The sequence below is a fragment of the Salmo trutta genome, chromosome 30 (genome assembly GCF_901001165.1).
Source record: "Salmo trutta chromosome 30, fSalTru1.1, whole genome shotgun sequence".
NCBI lineage: Eukaryota > Metazoa > Chordata > Actinopteri > Salmoniformes > Salmonidae > Salmo > Salmo trutta.
Window position 1 is genome coordinate 17,358,811 of NC_042986.1, and position 21,804 is coordinate 17,380,614.

General features: G+C 45.4%; 1 protein-coding gene across 3 annotated transcripts in view; it reads left to right on the top strand.

Annotated features, from left to right (window-relative positions):
• Window positions 1-21,804, top strand: part of LOC115168140 (protein kinase C and casein kinase substrate in neurons protein 1) — a 71,627-nt gene that overhangs the window by 6,117 nt on the left and 43,706 nt on the right. For all 3 annotated transcript variants that reach the window (XM_029723118.1, XM_029723121.1, XM_029723117.1), the window contains exon 2: window positions 16,290-16,357. The gene's annotated coding sequence lies outside the window, so the exon portion shown is untranslated. The remainder of the gene's footprint in view (window positions 1-16,289; window positions 16,358-21,804) is intronic.

Sequence of the window (21,804 nt, forward strand, 5' to 3'; positions counted from 1 at the left end):
GGACTTCTCATTGGTCAACTCCAGACTAGGGTGGGGGGTTATGTGGCATCCTGTCCTTTGTTCTGTGGAGAAAAACTGAAGGACAGGGAAGACTGGATGTCTACTTTTCAGCATAGCACCTATGATTTGTCCTGCTCAAATAAATCTATTTTCTCCCCCTGATTTGCTTTGGGTTCTGTGTTATTGAAGAATAACCTCAGTTGCTAACAATGCCCATGATTGATGTTCAACGAGCAGGTGACCACATACAGGTGTCCACATACTTTTGGTCATGTAGTGTCTAAGTGCAGTCAAAACACAAGAATGACCGGTAGAATGCGCATGTATAAACATTTATGCAGTTTGGGGATGTTTATATCATTAGTGATTCTTCTGCACCACTAGTTATGGCTGATGAAACAACTGTGGGATGTGATGTTAAATCCTTATTCACAGCGCAAGGTCTTGTAGGAGGTAGCCTACAACTGAGAACTGGGCAATAAATAAGGGGATGTCAGGCCCTTCAGAGAAATGGGTTGTTCATGCCTCCCTCATCAGGGTGTCAACAAGGTCTACGAGGGGACCAACTGCCTCAGCATAGTTTATTGATGCAGAGGAAGGGAAGGTAGACTATACGGCCGTTTGTTCTGTACGCCGTCACTTGGGTGGAGCTGTCCATGGTGCTATGTTGAGCTCTGCCGTCAGTGGGTTGAACCACACCCTCTGCACGTCTGTCAGCAAAGGTGCCACTGAGTGATTTGGCTGCAGAGGAGGGAGAGGATGGAGACGATGCAGTAAGGGGCATAATCCAATTGTAGTGCGGTGAAGGAGCTGTAAGGGTTTGCTTTTTATTAGCGGACTCCGTGCACTTTTCTACCTTGGGGTTGAGTCTTTCAACAGGAACCGTTCAATATCAGATGACTAAAAATAATCTTTCTTGTTGACTCAAACTGAGTTTATGCTTGGATTACTCTTCTCTTTATTAAGGTAGTCTAGTGGTTAGAGCGTTGGGCCAGTAACCGAAAGGTTGCTGGTTCGAATACCCAAGATAACAAGGTGAAAAATCTCTCTGTGCTCTTGAGCATGGCACTTCACCTTCATTTTCTCCAGAGGCGCTGTATTACTATGGCTGAACCTGTAAAACAACAGGTTCAGCCAAAAAATAAATAAATAGATCTTTACTGACTATCTTTCTTCTCTGGCTTTTTATTTAATTTATTTAACTAGGCAAGTCAGTTAAGAACAAATTCTTATTTTTAATGACAGCCTACCCCGGCCAAACCCAAACCCGGAAGACCCTGTGCCAATTGTGCGCCGCCCTATGGGACTCCCAATCATGGCCGGTTGTGATACAGACTGGAATCAAACCAGGGTCTGTAGTGACACCTCTAGCACTGAGATGCAGTGCCGTAGACCGCTGCGCCACTCGGGAGCCCAAAGGAGGAGGCCCTTGCAGTGCTAAAACACGCACTTACAAGTGCCCACATAATCTCGTCGAGGAAAAGCTAGTCTAAAGCTGGCACCAACATTCAAAGAGGGCGTGCTGTGCATCCAAGTCTCTTAACACGAACTGTTTCCTGCCTTCACCCATTTGTTTGTTCTCCCGCACAATGTCATTCTGTCGCTGATCAGCTCCCACTCAGCCCAGTAAATGCTCTTCTCTGTCCTGGCACCCCAGTGGTGGAACAAGCTTCCCCCTGGTGCTAGGACAGTAGAGTTCCTGCCCATCTTCCCGAAAACCTCTGAAACCCTACCTCTTTAAAGAGTATCTTAAATATTCCCACAGCACTTTGTTTCCGAGAACCTGTTGCAATGGATTTGTTTTGGTGCAATGACATAACTGAGATCAGAGAAGTGTGTGGTGGGCAATTAGTTAGAATTATAATATCTGCATATAATATAGGCCCTACTAACCTTTGCCTGTTTTCCCTAGCTCACATTGTTATCCACAGTAGCCTGTGTATGTGTGGGTTTTAATCACAAACACATTTGTGGGTTTTTTGTAGGTCTAATGACATGCTTCACTTTGTCTTTGCTTCTGAGAGTGGTTGTGGAAGCTGCTGCTGCTTACAGCCTAAGAGTTTGTTATTAGCATTGCATTATGATTTGCGGTCATGCAACCAACGGTTCTGTCACATCACTGTGGTTATCATACAGAGAGTAATGGAATGCACTCTAATTCTGCCACCAGTGAATGGTCTGTCAGAGGGAAGGCAGTGGGAGGAGATGGCAAGCTTGATCACAACAGAGGAAGCTAACCATAATAGAATAGGGCACTCTAGGTAGTTTTTAATCCTCCTCCTCTTCAGTGTTCATCTGTTTTTTAATACTCGCTGAAACATAACTGAGGATTAACAGATGGAGCTATGCGAAACATGAAAGAAGACGTCACATTGTATTTTTGAGATGTGTCATTTGGAATTTGATATCAGATTTACAAAATTGCTGTAGAAGACAACCACTGAGTATGGTCAGTGCTACATTTTGGCAACTGTGTCAACAACCACTCAGCAACACCTAAGGATCATGAAATGTTGTGTTGGGTCGGTTGGCCCATAAAAGAAAAATACCGTTTTTGGGGGGGATGTTTTAAATATCAAACTACAGGAGCCTGCTTTCAATGTTCAAAATACACCAGAAAGCATAATGTAGCCACAAGCAAATACAGGTAACTGCCAAAATAAAGGAAACACCAACATAGTGTCTTAAAAGGGTGTTTGGCCACCACAAGCTGCCAGAACCGCTTCAATGCGCCTTGGCATAGATTCTACAAGTGGACCTAAACCATGCCAGGAAAATGCACCCCATAACATCTTATTTGTATCCCTCATTTACTCAAGTGTTTCCTTTATTTTGGTAGTTACCAGTTGCCTACAGTTGGGAAGGCCGCAATTTGAGAAGGGTGCAATTGCTGTTCGCAATTCAGGGCGTTCCTGCATGTGGGCATTCCTGCACCTGCAGGAACCCCTCTTTATACTTCTATTGGTAAATGTTTAAGTTAGGACACTGTGCCGCAAACTATCTACCTAGCTAGTACACAGTGTCGCCCTAGCCTCCCGTCTACTGTGCTAGTGGGAGGGGGGGACAACCGGTAGACGGTGTCCTTCGACTTGGGCACAGTTGTTGGGCACAGTTGTCTTTGGTAAACATCAGGCGGGAGGCCGGGGCGACACCGTGTGCTAGCTTGCTAACTTGCGAGCTAGCAGACAGTGACGCTAACTAGCTAGTTAGCAAGCACACGGTGTAGCCCTAGCCTCCCATCTGCTGCGCTAGAGGCAGGCGGGCACTAGGCTTGGGCGGTATACTGTATATACTGTATACCAGGGTATTTGGAAATAGCCACAGGATGGTTTTTCAATACAATTGAAACTATTTATTTGAAGTTTTTCAATACATTTTTATATTTTTAACTACTTTTTAAGTAAATACCTGCAGTGAACTTGTGCAATAAGTTAGGAGATAAAGCAGACCGCGTTTTTCATTTCACCTGTTACATTATGTTACATTATGAAGCTTACCGTAGTTCCCCAGAATAGTTGAGCCAGTCATGTGTTTGTTTGTACATAGCACAACGGGAGAAAGCGGGAGCAGGTGAGTCCAGCTGTGTATTGACAGGGATGGTGTTTTATATTGAAAGTCAAAAGTGTTTTTTTGCTTCAAAAGAGTGATCAGGGACGTGCAACCATAGTTTTCCTTCACAGAAAATACATTAGTGCAACACATTCGTCAGAAAATAGCTTAATTTTCACCAGATGACAACAGATGTGCAATGCTATTTGGCTGGCAGCCTCACAAGTAAGCTTACAATGAAAAAGCAAGGTCTTTTTTGCAAAAACGATGCATGGCCATCATATTTCTAATGTTTATCATAGAAAGAATGTAGCCAGCTACATTTTCTAATGTTTTAAATTTAATCTAGCATTTTACCAGAGAAAAGTTGGCTAGCTACACCCGAGAAAAGTACTGGAGAAAAGTAGCTACACATCAGTCAGAGCACCGAATGCCCATTCTTGAATTCTCATCTGAGTGAGGAAGTGCAAATGAAGCATGAATATGTCTGATGCCTAGCAGAAATTACATTAAGAAGCCTTTTACATCTGCGTTTACACTTTTTCCTGTATGAAAAATGTGGAATTCTGCATTAACACAACCCCTAAATGTAATTTGCTAGTTAATCTAAGTAAGTGGCTGAATTAATAAAGGGAAGGGACATCATATTCTGTTAGCTTTCTGTCGTGTTTGAGAATCAAAGCCATTTTGATGTTATTTGTACAGCTGCCACTATCTTGATTTCCTTGCATTTTCCCCCCTCTCCTTTCTTGGCCCGTTTTCTCCTCTCCCCTCTTCTCCAAGCAGAGCAGGCAGACCCTTGCGGCTCCACACATACACAATGTGTAGCCTACACATGCTCCAGAGCCAGTACTGTTCTTCCTTCAGACAATCATGCGTCAAAACTTTGTTCATTGCACAATATCTCTCGTTCACATTCACTTGTAAATGTCCAAACTCACAAAAAATTACATTCAGTAGCTCCTACCTATATACCGTAAATTCCGGACTATAAGCCGCAACTTTTTTCCCAGGCTTTGAACCTCGCGGCTTAAACAATGACGCGGCTAATATATGGATTTTTTGAGATGCGCGCTTCGCCTATGGCTTCATCTTCATCATTGGGTGAGTCAGTGTGCCACTGGAAATGTTACTTAGTAGCCTATATATATATATATATATATATATTTGTCATGCAGTGTGTATATATATGTATATATATATACTGCTCAAAAAAATAAAGGGAACACTAAAATAACACATCCTAGATCTGTATGAATGAAATAATCTTATTAAATACTTTTTTCTTTACATAGTTGAATGTGCTGACAACAAAATCACACAAAAATAATCAATGGAAATCCAATTCATCAACCCATGGAGGTCTGGATTTGGAGTCACGCTCAAAATTAAAGTGGAAAACCACACTACAGGCTGATCCCAACTTTGATGTAATGTCCTTAAAACAAGTCAAAATGAGGCTCAGTAGTGTGTGTGGCCTCCACGTGCCTGTATGACCTCCCTACAATGCCTGGGCATGCTCCTGATGAGGTGGCGGATGGTCTCCTGAGGGATCTCCTCCCAGACCTGGACAAAAGCATCCGCCAACTCCTGGACAGTCTGTGGTGCAACGTGGCGTTGGTGGATGGAGCGAGACATGATGTCCCAGATGTGCTCAATTGGATTCAGGTCTGGAGAACGGGCGGGCCAGTCCATAGCATCAATGCCTTCCTCTTGCAGGAACTGCTGACACACTCCAGCCACATGAGGTCTAGCATTGTCTTACATTAGGAGGAACCCAGGGCCAACCGCACCAGCATATGGTCTCACAAGGGGTCTGAGGATCTCATCTTGGTACCTAATGGCAGTCAGGCTACCTCTGGCGAGCACATGGAGAGCTGTGCGGCCCCCCAAAGAAATGCCACCCCACACCATGACTGACCCACCGCCAAACCTGTCATGCTGGAGGATGTTGCAGGCAGCAGAACATTCTCCACGGCGTCTCCAGACTCTGTCACGTCTGTCACATGTGCTCAGTGTGAACCTGCTTTCATCTGTGAAGAGCACAGGGCGCCAGTGGCGAATTTGCCAATCTTGGTGTTCTCTGGCAAATGCCAAACGTCCTGCACGGTGTTGGGCTGTAAGCACAACCCCCACCTGTGGACGTCGAGCCCTCATACCACCCTCATGGAGTCTGTTTCTGACCGTTTGAGCAGACACATGCACATTTGTGGCCTGCTGGAGGTCATTTTGCAGGGCTCTGGCAGTGCTCCTCCTGCTCCTCCTTGCACAAAGGCGGAGGTAGCGGTCCTACTGCTGGGTTGTTGCCCTCCTACGGCCTCCTCCACGTCTCCTGATGTACTGGCCTGTCTCCTGGTAGCGCCTCCATGCTCTGGACACTACGCTTACAGACACAGCAAACCTTCTTGCCACAGCTCGCATTGATGTGCCATCCTGGATGAGCTGCACTACCTGAGCCACTTGTGTGGGTTGTAGACTCCGTCTCATGCTACCACTAGAGTGAAAGCACCGCCAGCATTCAAAAGTGACCAAAACATCAGCCAGGAAGCATAGGAACTGAGAAGTGGTCTTTGGTCACCACCTGCAGAACCACTCCTTTATTGGGGGTGTCTTGCTAATTGCCTATAATTTCCACCTGTTGTCTATTCCATTTGCACAACAGCATGTAAAATGTATTGTCAATCAGTGTTGCTTCCTAAGTGGACAGTTTGATTTCACAGAAGTGTGATTGACTTGGAGTTACATTGTGTTGTTTAAGTGTTCCCTTTATTTTTTTGAGCAGTATATATATATATATATATATACACTAAATGACAAAAGTATGTGGACACCTACTTGTCAAACATCTCATTCCAAAATCATGGAGTTGGTCCCGCCTTTGCTGCTACAACAGCCTCCACTCTTCTGGGAAGGCTTTCCACTAGATGTTGGAACATTGCTGCGGGGACTTGCTTCCATTCAGCCACCAGAGCATTGGTGAGGTCGGGAACGGATGTTTGGCGATGAGGCCTGGCTCTCAGTCGGCGTTCCAATTCATCCCAAAGGTGTTCGATGGGGTTGAGGTCAGGGCTCTGTGTAGGCCAGTCAAGTTCTTCCACACTGATCTTGACAAATCATTTCTCTGTACGGGGGCATTGTCATGCTGAAACAGGAAAGGGCCTTCCCAAAACTGTTGCCACAAAGTTGGAAGCACAGTTGGAAGCATTTCAAGAAGCTCCCGACGAACAGTTATTGTGTTGACATTGCTTCCAGAGGCAGTTTGGAGTGTTGCAACCGAAGACCGATGAATGGACTGGACTGGACTGACAGCATGTGTTATACATGTGGCTGTGGGCTTCCCAAAATGGTGGACTACATGGCCTGTTTCTCACATTCAACAATCACATAGATCTATGTTTTCTCTTAGCTTGGATTTGTTCAGACCTAAGGATAGATTTCCGTCGGTCCAATGTCCGTTGCTCATGTTTTTTGCCCCAAGCAAGTCTCTTCTTCTTATTGGTGTCTTTTAGTAGTGGTTTCTTTGCAGCAATTTGACCATGAAGGAAGGCCTGATTCACGCAGTCTCCTCTGAACAGTTGATGTTGAGATGTGTCTGTTCCTTGAACTCTGTGAAGCATTTATTTGGGCTGAAATCTGAAGTGCAGTTAACTCTAATGAACTTATCGTCTGCAGCAGAGGTAACTCTGGGTCTTCCTTTCCTTTGGCGGTCCTCATGAGAGCCAGTTTCATCATAGCGCTTGGTGTTTTTTGCGAGTGCACTTGAAGAAACTTACTAAGTTCTTGACATTTTCCAGATCGACTGACCTTCATGTCTTAAAGTAATGATGGACTGTCGTTTTTCTTTGCTTATTTGAGCTGTTCTTGCCATAACATGGACTTGGTCTTTTACCAAATAGGGCTATCTTCCTTATACCACCCCTACCTTGTGACAACACAACTGAGAAGGAAATAAATTAAGAAGGAAATAAATTATGGAATTTAACTTTTAGCAAGGCATACCTGGTAATTGAAATGCATTCCAGGTGACTACCTCATGAAGCTGGTTGAGAGAATGCAAAGCTGTCATCAAGGCAAAGGGTGTGTCGTGTCGTGACATGACTACCATTAATGTTATGACTGTTATTTTATAAAATTAATATACTATGATTAAATTAATCATGTAACAATTAACTCATTAATTAACTTGGGGCACCACGGGAAAAGTTTGTTTAATGAGTTACCTTTTCCAGAACGAACTCAAGAATATATCAGAATATATCGTTATCATACCAGACATCAATTAATAATTTTCTCATATCAGTCTCATTCTGAACATCGTTGACCTCGTAAATCTGCACGAACCCTAGCCTAAAAGTGGTGATTCAGCGATACACAAATTGTCTTGATCATTTATTTACTAACTAACTAAACAATCACACAGAAATACATAAACACACAGAGATTATAGGTTATTGATTACTAACATAATGCAATGAAAAGTCCCTAGTGGGCTAACTCGATATGACGGCTTGTTACACAATGAAAGGGGTGGGAAAAGAAAGAGCGGGAGAGACAGAGTGGGCTTATTGTACATAAATGTGGAAAATACGCTCATCGTAAAAATGATATTTAGCACCCTAACAACCGCTCATTCGGATTTAGAAATGCAACACATATTTACGCTTATGTGTCTTCGTCGTCTCTCTGTTGAAATCACCCGGTCCATCTATGGGGAGTAGTTCGACAGAAGTCTCTGGTTTGTCCACCAGAGGTCACAATGTCCTTTGTAGTTGTAGTAGGCTTCATTGTCTCTGAATGTTTGTTAGACTGGATCCTTCAGGTGTTCCACACGCGTTGGTCTTTGGGGAAATGTTATTATTTTCTCGTCTTCAGTCGAGTTTCCTAGACTATTTTACATATACAGCTGCAGACTGAATGTGTCTTTATCTTCTTCACTCGTCAAGAGTTTCAGAGGGTCTTACCATTTTCTGGTGTTGTAGTTTTAAACCATTTGTCAGCCATGTAGCCACCGCTCCACGCTGTCTGGTCTGTAGAGATTGCAACCATTTCAACGTGGATTATCCTCACTTTCTTTGGTCTAATGTACATTTTGTTACGAGTCCTGTGCCGAGCTGATCTGGCACCTATGATCCTCAATCAAGAGAGAGAGTCATGACAGGTGGTTACTTTGAAGAATCTGAAATAAACAAATCTAAATATATTTCCTAACACTTTTTTATGTCTTCACTATTATTCTACAATGTATAAAATTGTAAAATAAAGAACAACACTTGAATGAGTAGGTGTGTTCAAACTTTTGACTGGTACTGTATATACAGCTCTGGAAAAAATGAAGAGACCACTGCAAAATTATCAGTTTCTCTGGTTTCACTATTTATAGGTAAGTGTTTGGATAAAATTAACATTTTGGTTTTATTCTATAAACTACTGACAACATTTCTCCCAACTTCTAAATAAAGATATTGTCATTTAGAGAATTTATTTGCAGAAAATGACAACTCGTCAAAATAACAAAAAAAGATGCAGTGTTGTCAGACCTCGAATAATGTAAAAAAGAAATAAGACACTGTGTCTTGTAGGCCTCTACAGGTCTTGCACCCACTGTGAAATTTGGTGTAGGATTGGTGATGATCTGGGAGTGCTTATGCATTTCACGTCCTGACCAGCAGAGGGAGTAGTTGTTTAGTATTTTTGGTCAGGATCTGGCAGAAGTACTGTGTTGTATGTGTTTTCTGGTATTTCTGTTTCTATGTTGGTCTGTGTGGCTCCCGATCAGGGACAGCTGGTTATCGTTGTTCCTGATTGGGAGTCATATATTAGGAGTGTGTTTGTCACCTGGGTTTTGTGGGTTGTTTTATTTCGCACTGCTGTATGTAAGTACATAGCCTGTGAAACTGTCTAGTCGTTCATGTTTATTGTTTTGTCCGTGTCATAATTTAAATAAAATGATGTGGAGCACGCAAGCCGCTGCGTATTGGTCAGATAATGATTTCGAAATATCTTCAGATGAAGGTGAAGATTGTGACAATGCAAGGCTGGAATTGGGAAGATTTGTCTTTGTGAAGGACGCATGAATCAAGCCACGTACAAGGTTGTCCAGGAAAAGAACTTGCTTCCTCCTACTCTGACAATGTTCCCCAAGGATTGGTTTTTTCAGCAGGACAATGCTCCATGCCACACAGCCAGGTCAATTGTTGGGGTAGGTTCCTTGTTCCTTGTAAATCATTGGCTTATTGATGAAATCAGCAATCAGACAATATCTTCAAGTAAATCAATCAAACCTTTATTAATATAATTGCAGACAGAAGTTGACAACGGAAACATTGCACGCATGTTTCAGAGTAAGTTCTGCAAAATAAAAAAGGTCAATGTTGCTTTAATATGCGTGCTGTCAACTCCTAGTGATGTATCCTACTACGTCAACACCTTCTACTCATGAGACCAAGCCCATGCATTACCAGTTATACAAACTTGCAGGAGTGAACAGTAGTCCAGTGTTTTCTAAGGTCTGAGAGAGTAATTTTCCATTCCCGTGTGGCTTACAGTGGTATGTCTGACTTGTCTCTTATCTCTTTACTCTCCTGCAGGGTTCTGTGTCTATGTATCTCTTTTAGCCTTGAGGTGCTTTCTCACAGACACCCTGTTTTGATGCAATAGCTCACACATCTCTCAGACCGTTTCTTATAAGAAGCAGACTAGAAAAGAACTGTGGAACAGTATTAAACCTTATAATGCATATATTGCTAATCTGTGGTCCAGGACCCTATAAATGTAGTGGGTGAGGGTCTTATAGCCCTTCCCCTTCTATTAATACAACATAAGCATAATCAATTATTAAAATACATCAATCATTTGGTGCAGCCCCTATCATGACCCCAAGGTGAACCCCATCACAATCAAGGTGTGGATGGAGGACCACCAGATCAAGACCCTGTCATGGCCAGCCCAATCTCCAAACCTGAACCCCATTAAAAACCTCTGGAATGTGATCAAGAGGAAGATGGATGGTCACAAGCCATCAAACAAAGCCGAGCTGCTTGAATTTTTGCGCCAGGAATGGCATAAAGTCACCCAACATCAATGTGAAAGACTGGTGGAGAGCATGCCAAGACGCATGAAAGCTGTGATTGAAAATCAGGGTTATTCCACCAAATTGATTTCTGAACTCTTCCTAAGTTAAAACATTAGTATTGAGTTGTTTAAAAATTAATATTAACCTATTTTCTTTGCATTATTCGAGGTCTGACAACACTGCATCTTTTTTGTTATTTTGACCAGTTGTCATTGTCATGTTCGTGTATGTAGGTGGCAGGGAAGTCAGGCGCAGGAGAAACCAAGTTGGTTAATATGGAGTATTTAATAAAAATTAAAAAACTCCAAAACCAAAGTACAAAATACATGAGTAAAGTATACCCGTCGCACACCGATACACAAACCCACATAACATAACATCACAAACAATCACGACAAGGACATGAGGGGAAACAGAGGGTTAAATACACAACATCATAAATTGATTGGAAACAGGTGTGTAGGAAGACCAGACAAAACCAATGGAAAATGAAAAACTGATCAATGATGGCTAGAAGACCGGGGACGTCGACCGCCGAGCACCACCCGAGCAAGGAGGGGCATCGACTTCGGTAGAAGTCGTGACAGTACCCCCCCCCCCCCCTGACGCACGGCTCCAGTAGCGCGTCGACACCGGCCTCGGGGACGACCCGGAGGACGAGGTGCAGGGCGATCCGGATGGAGACGATGGAACTCTCGAAGCAGCGAAGGATCTAACCCATCCTCCACCGGAACCCAGCATCTCTCCTCCGGACCGTACCCCCTCCCAGTCCACGAGGTACTGAATACTGAAGACCCCTCGCCCGACATCTTGAATCCAGGATGGATCGAACGGAGTACGCCGGGGCCCCCTCAATGTCCAGAGGGGGCGGAGGAATCTCCCGCACCTCAGCCTCTTGGAGCGGGCCAGCCACCACCGGCCTGAGGAGAGACACATGGAACGAGGGGTTAATGCGGTAATAGGAAGGGAGGTTTAACCTATAACATACCTCGTTCACTCTCCTCAGGACTTTAAACGGCCCCACAAACCACGGACACAGCTTCCGGCAGGGCAGGCGGAGGGGCAGGTTTCTGGTCGAGAGCCAGACCTTGTCCCCCGGTGTGAACACCGGGGCCTCACTGCGGCGACGGTCTGTGCCCACTTTCTGGCGCCGCACGGCGCGCTGAAGGCGGACATGAGCAGCGTCCCAGGTTTCCTCCGCGCTCCGGAACCAGTCGTCCACCGCAGGAGTCTCGGTCTGACTCTGATGCCAAGGGGCCAGAACCGGCTGATACCCCAACACACACTGAAAGGGAGAGAGGTTAGTGGAGGAGTGGCGGAGCGAGTTCTGAGCCATCTCTGCCCAGGGCACAAACTCTGCCCACTTCCCCGGCCGGTCCTGGCAATAAGACCTCAGAAACCTACCCACATCCTGGTTAACTCTCTCCACCTGCCCGTTACTCTCAGGGTGAAAACCTGAGGTAAGGCTGATGGAGACCCCCAGACGTTCCATGAACTCCCTCCAGGCCCTAGAAGTGAACTGGGGACCCCGAAAAACGTGGGTAAACAGAGCCTCCGTCGTTTGTAGGGCCGTAGGGAGACCGGGCAAAGGGAGGAGACGACAGGACTTAAAAAACGATCCACAACGACCAGGATCGTGGTGTTACCTTGTGAAGGTGGAAGATCAGTTATAAAATCCACTGACAAGTGCGACCACGGCCGTTGTGGAACGGGTAAGGGTTGTAACTTACCCCTGGGTAGATGTCTAGGAGCCTTGCACTGAGCGCACACTGAGCAGGAGAAAACATAAACCCTCACGTCTTTAGCTAAAGTGGGCCACCAGTACCTCCCACTAAGACAGCGCATCGTCCGATCAATCCCAGGATGACCAGAGGAGGGTGACGTGTGGGCCCAGTAGATCAATCGATCGCGGACAGCAGACGGAACGTACCGACACCCAGCTGGACACTCAGGGGGAACGGGCTCTGCACATGACCCCCGTTCAATGTCCGTGTCCAGCTCCCACACTACCGGCGCCACCAAGCAAGAAGCTTGAATTATTGGAGTGGGATTCATGGACCGCTCCTCTGTGTCATACAGCCGGGACAATGCGTCTGCCTTAACGTTCTGGGAACCTGGTCTGTAAGAGTGGGTAAACACAAAACGGGTGAAAAACATGGCCCACCTTGCCTGGCGAGGATTCAGTCTCCTCGCTTCCCGGATGTACTCCAGATTGCGGTGGTCAGTCCAGATGAGAAAAGGGTGTTTAGCCCCCTCAAGCCAATGTCTCCACACATTCAAAGCCTTGACGACAGCCAACAGCTCCCGGTCCCCCACATCACAGTTTCGCTCCGCCGGGCTGAGCTTCTTGGAAAAGAAGGCACAGGGGCGGAGCTTAGATGGCATACCCGAGCGCTGAGAGAGCACAGCTCCTTTCCCAGCCTCAGACGCATCCATCTCCACTATGAATTGCAAAGACGGATCCGGATGAGCCAACACAGGAACTGAGGTAAACAGAGCCTTCAGTTTCCTAAAAGCCCTGTCCTCCCCAGCCGACCACTGCAAACGCACCGGACCCCCCTTCAATAGTGCGGTAATGGGAGCAGCTACCTGACTAAAACCTTGGATAAACCTCCGGTAGTAATTGGCAAACCCTAAAAATCGCTGCACCTCCTTCACCGTGGTTGGAGTCGGCCATTACGCACGGCTGCAATGCGGTCACTCTCCATCTCCACTCCTGACGTAGATATGCGATACCCTAAGAAGGAGACTGTTGACTGTTGAAAAAACAGGCATTTCTCAGCCTTGACATACAGGTCATGCTCCAACAGGCGACCAAGTACTCTGCGCACCAGGGACACATGCTCAGCGCGTGTAGCGGAGTATATCAGAATGTCATCGATATACACCACTACACCCTGACCATGCAGGTTCCTGAAAATCTTGTCTAGAAAAGATTGGAAGACTGATGGAGCATTTTTCAACCCGTACGGCATGACGAGGTACTCATAATGCCCTGAGGTGGTACTAAATGCTGTCTTCCACTCGTCCCCCTCTCGGATACGCACCAGATTGTACGCACTCCTGAGATCCAGTTTAGTGAAGAAGCGCGCCCCGTGCATTAACTCAATCGCCGTGGCGATCAGAGGTAGTGGGTAACTGTATTCCACCGTGATTTTATTTAAACCTCGATAATCAATGCACGGGCGCAGACCTCCATCCTTCTTCTTCACAAAAAATAAACTCGAGGAGACGAGTGAAATGGAGGACCTAATGTACCCCTGACGCAGGGATTTGGAGATATATGTCTCCATAGCCACCGTCTCCGCTTGCGACAGGGGATACACGTGACTCTTGGGAAGTGCAGCGTCTACCATGAGATTTATCGCACAATCCCCCTGTCGATGGGGTGGTAATTGAGTCACCTTCCTTTTACAGAAGGCGAGAGCCAAATTGGCATATTCAGGGGGAATGCGCACGGTGGAGACCTGGTCTGGACTTTCAACCGTAGTAGCACCAACGGAAACCCCTACACACCTACCTGAGCACTCTCGCGACCACCCCGTGAGAGCCCTCTGTGGCCAAGAAAAAGTGGGGTTATGACTAGTTAACCAAGGTAGACCCAGCACCACGGGATACGCAGGAGTGTCAATAAGGAAAATAAAAATATTTTCCTTGTGACCCTCCTGCGTCACCATACTCTAAGGAGTTGTGGCCTCCTTAATCAACCCTGACCCTAATGGTCGACTATCTAAGGAGTGAACGGGGAAAGGCACATCTACGGGTACAATGGGGATCCCTAAACTACGAGCAAGAGCTTGATCAATGAAATTCCCAGCTGCGCCTGAATCTACTAGCGCCTTATGCTGGGAACGCGGGGAAAAAACAGGAAAAGTAATAGACACAAATATATGTGCCACAGAGGGCTCTGGATGAGAATGGTGCCTACTCACCTGGGGTGGCGCCAGAGCGCTCTGCCTATTACCTCGATTCTCAGAGGAACCCACCCGGCACCGACCAGCAGTGTGACCTCTGCGGCCACCCATGGTGCACAAGCGGGAACCCCCTCCAGTCTCCCTGTGCACCCTCCCTCCTAACTCCATGGGAAGAGGAGGATGGAACCACCAGACCCCGATCTGGACGTCCGCAAGCAGCCAGCAGGTTGTCCTGCCGGATGGACAGATCCACCAACTGGTCGAAGGTGAGGGTGGTGTCTCTGCAGGCCAGCTCCCGACGGACGTCCTCACGCAGACTGCAGCGGTAATGGTCGATCAGGGCCCTGTGATTCCGTCCCGTACCGGCTGCCAGGGTCCTGAACTCCAGGGCGAAATCCTGGATGCTCCTTGTCTCCTGCCTCAGATGGTAGAGGCGCTCACCTGCCGCTCTGCCCTCGGGTGGGTGGTCAAAAACTGCCCGAAAACGGTGGGTGAACTCCTCATAATGGTCCAACGCCGCATCTCCTTCTCCGCACACAGCGCTGGCTCATTCCAGGGCTCTCCCGGTGAGGCACGAGACGAGGGCGAAACTCTTCTCACGGTCAGTTGGAACTGGGTGGACCGTGGCCAGATAAAGTTCTACTTGGAGCAGGAAACCCCGGCAGTTGGCAGCACTCCCGTCGTAACCCTGAGGCAAGGTTAGACTGATGCCACCGGGTTCCGGTTGGCACGGGGCGCTTCGGAATAGACCCCGGTTGGGCTGGTGGAGGCGCTGGATGAATTCCCTGTCTCTCCCAGCGGTCCAGATTCTGGACAACGCGATCCATGGCGGCACATAGATGGTGTAGCTTCTCCGCATTCGCCTGGATGCGCTCCTCCACCTCTCTGTCCGGGGTATCTTCTCCTGCTGACTTCAATATGCGGGTCGGTGATTCTGTCATGTTCGTGTATGTAGGTGGCAGGGAAGTCATGCACAGGAGAAACCAAGTTGGTTAATATGGAGTATTTAATAAAAAAAAACTCCAAAACCAAAGTACAAAATACATGGGTAAAGTATACCCGTCACACACCGATACACAAACCCATGTAACATAACATCACAAACAATCACCGACAAGGACATGAGGGGAAACAGAGGGTTAAATACACAACATGATAAATTGATTGGAAACAGGTGTGTAGGAAGACAAGACAAAACCAATGGAAAATGAAAAACTGATCGATGATGGCTAGAAGACACCACCCGAGCAAGGAGGGGCATCGACTTCGGCAGAAGTCGTGACAGTCATTTCTGCAAATAAATGCTCTAAATGACAATATCTTTATTTGGAATTTGGGACAAATGTTGTCAGTAGTTTATAGAATAAAACAAACATTTTCATTTTACCCGAACACATACCTATAAATAGTAAAACCAGAGAAACTGATCATTTTGCACTGGTCTCTTAATTTTTTCCAGAGCTGTATATGTGAATAACTACTTTACTAAGATTTACACATGTGGGAGTAAATATTAATAAATGGTGAGCATACTGTTTAGAAAGGCCTTATAAATGTTTTATGTACCCTAAATGTTTTATGTACCCATCCTTTGTACTGTGTCTGGTGGTCTGCTTTTTTGTCAAGGTGCCACACTGCCATTTTATCTTCCCTCATATTGAATTATGGTCAGGTCAGGTTTATTCAAATAAGACTGCAGAAAATAGAGGGTGTCTGTCTGCAACACGTCTCCCTGAACCTGTCTCTCTGTGTAGGTGACCTGTAGAGGACAGCAGCTCTCTCCAGGGTTTATGGAAACCTGATTTCCCATCCAGTGGAGAAGGTGAGTCTTCAACCTTGTCCTCTTTGTCTCTTAGCCTTTGTATGATTTAGTATATGTAGTATATATTTAGTATGATTGCCTGTATACTTTGGGTTGCAATAACACTGCAGTGGTCATCAGGCTTCTCAAAGGAACCACATGTTTGTTGGCTGTAGTTGGTCTCTGAAGCATTGTTCTAATGGCCGTCTGGGTCATAAATCTTTAACTAGGTAAACTCTCCCGTTGGGCTAATTAAAAGCAGCAAATCACTAATATTTCATGAGGTGGTCATTCCGTTACAGGCCCGAGCTCACTGGGGGGTTTCTGTAAGAGGGCACTACACTCAGATTAACAGGCCATTCTATTTCCCGTCCATTCTATTTCATCCAATGTAGCCTGTGACATACAGTAAATACTTACCTATGTCCACATACCCTAGACCTCCTCTGACCAGGCCTTGGTGTCCTCTCATCTTTAACCTTTGAACTATAAATTTGGTCTCACCTGGTCTTCTTGTTTGAGTGGAGCGTCTATGGATTGCAGTTCACTAATTATGAATTCACAAGCGCTTTCATCATTTCCTCCAAAATAGCACAAACACCATCAAACAATAATTCAGGAATAATTACTAAGTTCCTTGTTTGATCACTTCCTCCGTGTGGTCTGTAAGACAACAACTTCCTTAGGCTGTGTTTGGTTAGCACAGACATGTTGTTTGCATATGCAAGGTCGCAGGGTCAACACATCGTGGCCCAGTTTTGTGGGTCTGCTCTAGTCCAGGTACCCACAGCTGTCTGGGCTGGGGAAGAGAGGGAGGGATGGAGCTGCTTAGATGGAGAGTTCGAGCAACCACATTCCAAGACACTCATGTGTACTGATCTGTGTTGGTGGAAAATAGGGAGTGTGTGTGTGTGTGTGTGTGTGTGTGTGTGTGTGTGTGTGTGTGTGTGTGTGTGTGTGTGTGTGTGTGTGTATTGCGATTCAGCACACGTGAAAATGTGCAATCCAACAGTGTAGAAAACTGCAAGAAGGAAAATAGTAGTCAAATTGTCCATTAGAGTCAAAATGCACACACTGCATAGTCTGATGAATCTTCTTCAACCAAGACCTTTATAGTGACTGATCTGCCTGTGGCCATAAGAGCTGTTTACATATAGAAGCATAAGATGCTTATGGACTGCACAGTGCTCCTGTCATTGTATCTCAACTGTCAGGCATGGTCAGTCATTTCATGTTAGTGCTGCTAATATGCTGCCTTGATTTACTTGAGGTTATGATTGGAGTATGTTTTGTTATACAACCAAACCCGTAGTAGACCCAGACATGGTACAATTTGCTCTGTACCTATGCATCTGCTAAACTCTCTGAGACAACATAAACATTGTAGTAAGCCAGTTATGAAGTTGTTGTGTAAGTGTTACATGGACTAAGCTGTAAATGAATGTCAGTAGGTAGACATGGTGTTGGATAGCATGTAGATTAATGTCAATCATCATTTAGTGCTGCTGTCGTTTTATTTTTACCTTGTCTATGATAATGATAGATTAACATACATTCTGTATATAGGATTATTGTGAGCGTATCAAGGTATCTAATGTCTCTACTTGGTTGTCACAACATCAATTTGCACCTCAGAGCAGCGAACCATCCATCATGTAAGCTCTTCCACAAACACTTCTACATTCTGTCTCTATCCTCTTTTTACAGCATTCAGGTTATTAAGATGGATTTAGGCCAGGGGATCACACACACACACACGCCCTGGCAGTATTTACCGTGCCTTTGAAGAATCAGTGATCTGGGGAGCGTCAGGCAGCTAAATGGAGGGAAGGAAGAGAAAGGCTGGTGTTTGAAGAGCTCCGCTCCCAGATTCACTATCGCCTTCCTTCTTCCCCTGCTCCTTCCATCTCTGTGCCTCGGCTCTGGAAAAACTGGACCAGGGTGGAGGGACATGAGAGCCCTGTCTACATTCACCATCTCTCTCCCCATCAGATGGAAGAGGTGGAGCGGACAGCCATTGCTGCTGCCTGTACAGTGCATGCTCTTCCCTTCCCATTTAACACCCTTTACAATATGTCAGTCTTCCTCCTCCCCCGATCTCTTTCTCCTCCTCTGCTCTCCATCATTCTCTCCCCTCCTCCCATGATTTTCTCTCTTTACCACACTCACTGTCACCAGGAGGCTTGTGGCAGAAGGCTTGTGGGTTACATAACCACTGCAGCAGCACTGGACACTGTTAAATCAGGACTAAGAGTTGCGTGTTCTGAGTGGGGGTTGTGTGTGTGATGGATGTGTGGTGTGTGAGAGAGAGAGAGTTGTTTGATGTACTGTATTTGGGGAATGCATGTCATTGTTGTAGGTTAGCTACGTAAACACATCAGGCATTCAGTGGTTCTTCAAAGACACAGTAAATACTGCCAGAGAGTGTGTACGTGAGTGTGTGTGTACTGCTACTGTATGTGTGTCCCCTGCAATTAGTGCCTTTTATTTCTTGAATAAAGCAAACATCTTTGCCTTCCGTGATAATATTTCAGCCGTGTCAAACCTGGGGATCTACACAATATCCATCTCTCTCTCTCTCTCTCTCTCTCTCTCTCTCTCGCTCTCTCTCTCTGTCTCTCTCTCTCTCTCTCTCTCTCTGTCTCTCTCTCTCTCTGTCTGTCTGTCTGTCTGTCTGTCTGTCTGTCTGTCTGTCTGTCTGTCTGTCTGTCTGTCTGTCTGTCTGTCTGTCTGTCTGTCTGTCTGTCTGTCTGTCTGTCTGTCTGTCTGTCTGTCTGTCTGTCTGTCTGTCTGTCTGTCTGTCTGTCTGTCTGTCTGTCTGTCTGTCTCTCTCTCTCTCTCTCTCTCTCTCTCTCTCTCTCTCTCTCTCTCTCTCTCTCTCTCTCTCTCTCTCTCTCTCTCTCTCTCTCTCTCTCTCTCTCTCTCTCTCTCTCAATTCAAAGGGGCATTATTGGCAAACGTATGTAAACGTATGTTTACAGCAACATGATGAAAACCATGCGTACCATTTAACTCTGCTTAAAATTTTCATCAATGTTTTTTCTCTCCTTGAAGCTCTGTAATCAAAATGATTGCTAATCCAGTGTGTGCAGTGAGGATTTTCAAGGCAGAGATAAATGTGTAATGTGCAGTGAGGATTTTCAAGACAGAGATAAATGTGTAATGTGCAGTGAGTATTTTCAAGACAGAGATAAATGTGTAATATGCAGTGTGTGCAGTGAGGATTTTCAAGGCAGAGATAAATGTGTAATGTGCAGTGAGGATTTTCAAGACAGAGATAAATGTGTAATATGCAGTGTGTGCAGTGAGGATTTTCAAGGCAGAGATAAATGTGTAATGTGCAGTGAGGATTTTCAAGACAGAGATAAATGTGTAATATGCAGTGTGTGCAGTGAGGATTTTCAAGACAGAGATAAATGTGTAATATGCAGTGTGTGCGCAGGCAATTCATAAATACAAATGCTGAGGCACTTGATAAAACTACTGCTTTTCAAACCTTGCATTAAGCTCTATCAATATCTCTATTTATTTATTTTATGTTATTTAAACTTTATTTAACTTGGAAAGTCAGCTAAGAACAAATTCTTTTTTACAATGACTGCCTACCAAAAGGAAAAAGGCCTCCTGCGGGGACGGGGACTGGGATTACAAATACAAATAAATCAAATAAAAATATATAACAAAACACACATCACGAAAAGAGAGACAACACAACACTACATAAAGAGAGACCTATGACAACAACATAGCATGGCAGAAACACATGACAACACAGCATGGTAGCAGCACAACATGGCAGCAGCACAACATGGTAGCAGCACAAAACAGGGTACAAACAACAGCACAAAGGGCAAGAAAGTAGACAACAATACATCACGCAAAGCAGCCACAACTGTCAGTAAGAGTGTCCATAATTGAGTCTTTGAATGAAGAAATTGAGATAAAACTGTCCAGTTTGAGTGTTTGTTGCAGCTCATTCCAGTCTCTAGCTGCAGCGAACTGAAAAGACGAGCGACCCAGCAATGTGTGTGCTTTGGGGACCTTTAACAGAATGTGGCAATTAATTAAACTATGTTCAATGTAACCTTCACTTTGAGCTCTTCATGTTGTAAATATGACATTGATCTGTGTTACAGCTCCAATATATACTTACTGTGAGTTATTTTAAGTTAAAGTATCTGCATCTCAAAATCAAATCAAATTGTATTAGTCACATGCGCCGAATACAACAGTGAAATGCTTACTTACAAGCCCCTAACCAACAATGCAGTTTTAAAAAAACGGATAAGAATAAGAAATAAAGTAACAAGTACTTAAAGAGCAGCAGTAAAATAACAATAGTGAGACTATATACAGGAGGTAACTGGTACAGAGTCAATGTGCCGGGGCACCGGTTAGTTGAGGTAATATGTACATGTAGGTAGAGTTATTAAAGTGACTATGCATAGATGATAACAACAGAGAGTAGCAGCGTTGTAAAGGGGGTCAATGAAAATAGTCTGGGTAGCCATTTGGTTAGGTGTTCAGGAGTCTTATGGCTTGGGGGTAGAAGCTGTTTAGAAGCCTCTTGGACCTAGACTTGGCGCTCTGGTACCACTTGCCGTGCGGTAGCAGAGAGAACAATCTATGACTGGGTGGCTGTAGCAGAGAGAACAGTCTATGACTAGGGTGGCTGGAGTCTTTGACAATTTTTAGGGCCTTCCTCTGACACAGCCTTGTATAGAGGTCGTGGATGACCGGAAGCTTGGCCGCAGTGATGTGCTGGGCCGTACGCACTACCCTCTGTAGCGCCTTGTGGTCGGAGGCCGAGCAGTTGCCATACCAGGCAGTGATGCAACCAGTCGGGATGCTCTCGATGGTGGAGCTGTAGAACCTATTTAGGACCCATGCCAAATCTTTTCAGTCTCCTGAGGGGGAATAGGTTTTGTCGTGCCCTCTTCACGACTGTCTTGGTGTGTTTGGACCAAGTTAGTTTGTTGGTGACGTGGACACCAAGGAACTTGAAGCTCTCAACCTGCTGCACTGCAGCCCCGTCGATAAGAATGGGGGCGTACTCGGTCCTCTTTTTCCTGTAGTCCACAATCATCTCCTTTGTGTCAAAGCTGCTTATTTCGATACATACCCTTATAGCGAGGTTTTGGCTTTGCTGTATGGCTAGTCTACTTGGCATGACTTGTAGCATGTAGACCTTTCCTGTGGCTATTGTACTCTTCCTATAGCTGTGTTTGTTCTCAGTACCATGCTCAGGGCTGTGTTCACCCTTTGTTGATAATGTGTATTGACTGTTGATGATTTGACAGGAGTAATGAAGTGTGTGGTGTGAAGGTGGGGAATGTATCACGTCCCACTGAGAACATAGATTGATTCTGCTTTATCCACGAGAGAGAGAGTTATTTTGATAGAGGGACAAATCTGTCTGTGTCCCTGGAGTCTTAACAAGATCACAGAGGCCAGTACTGACCTAGCTG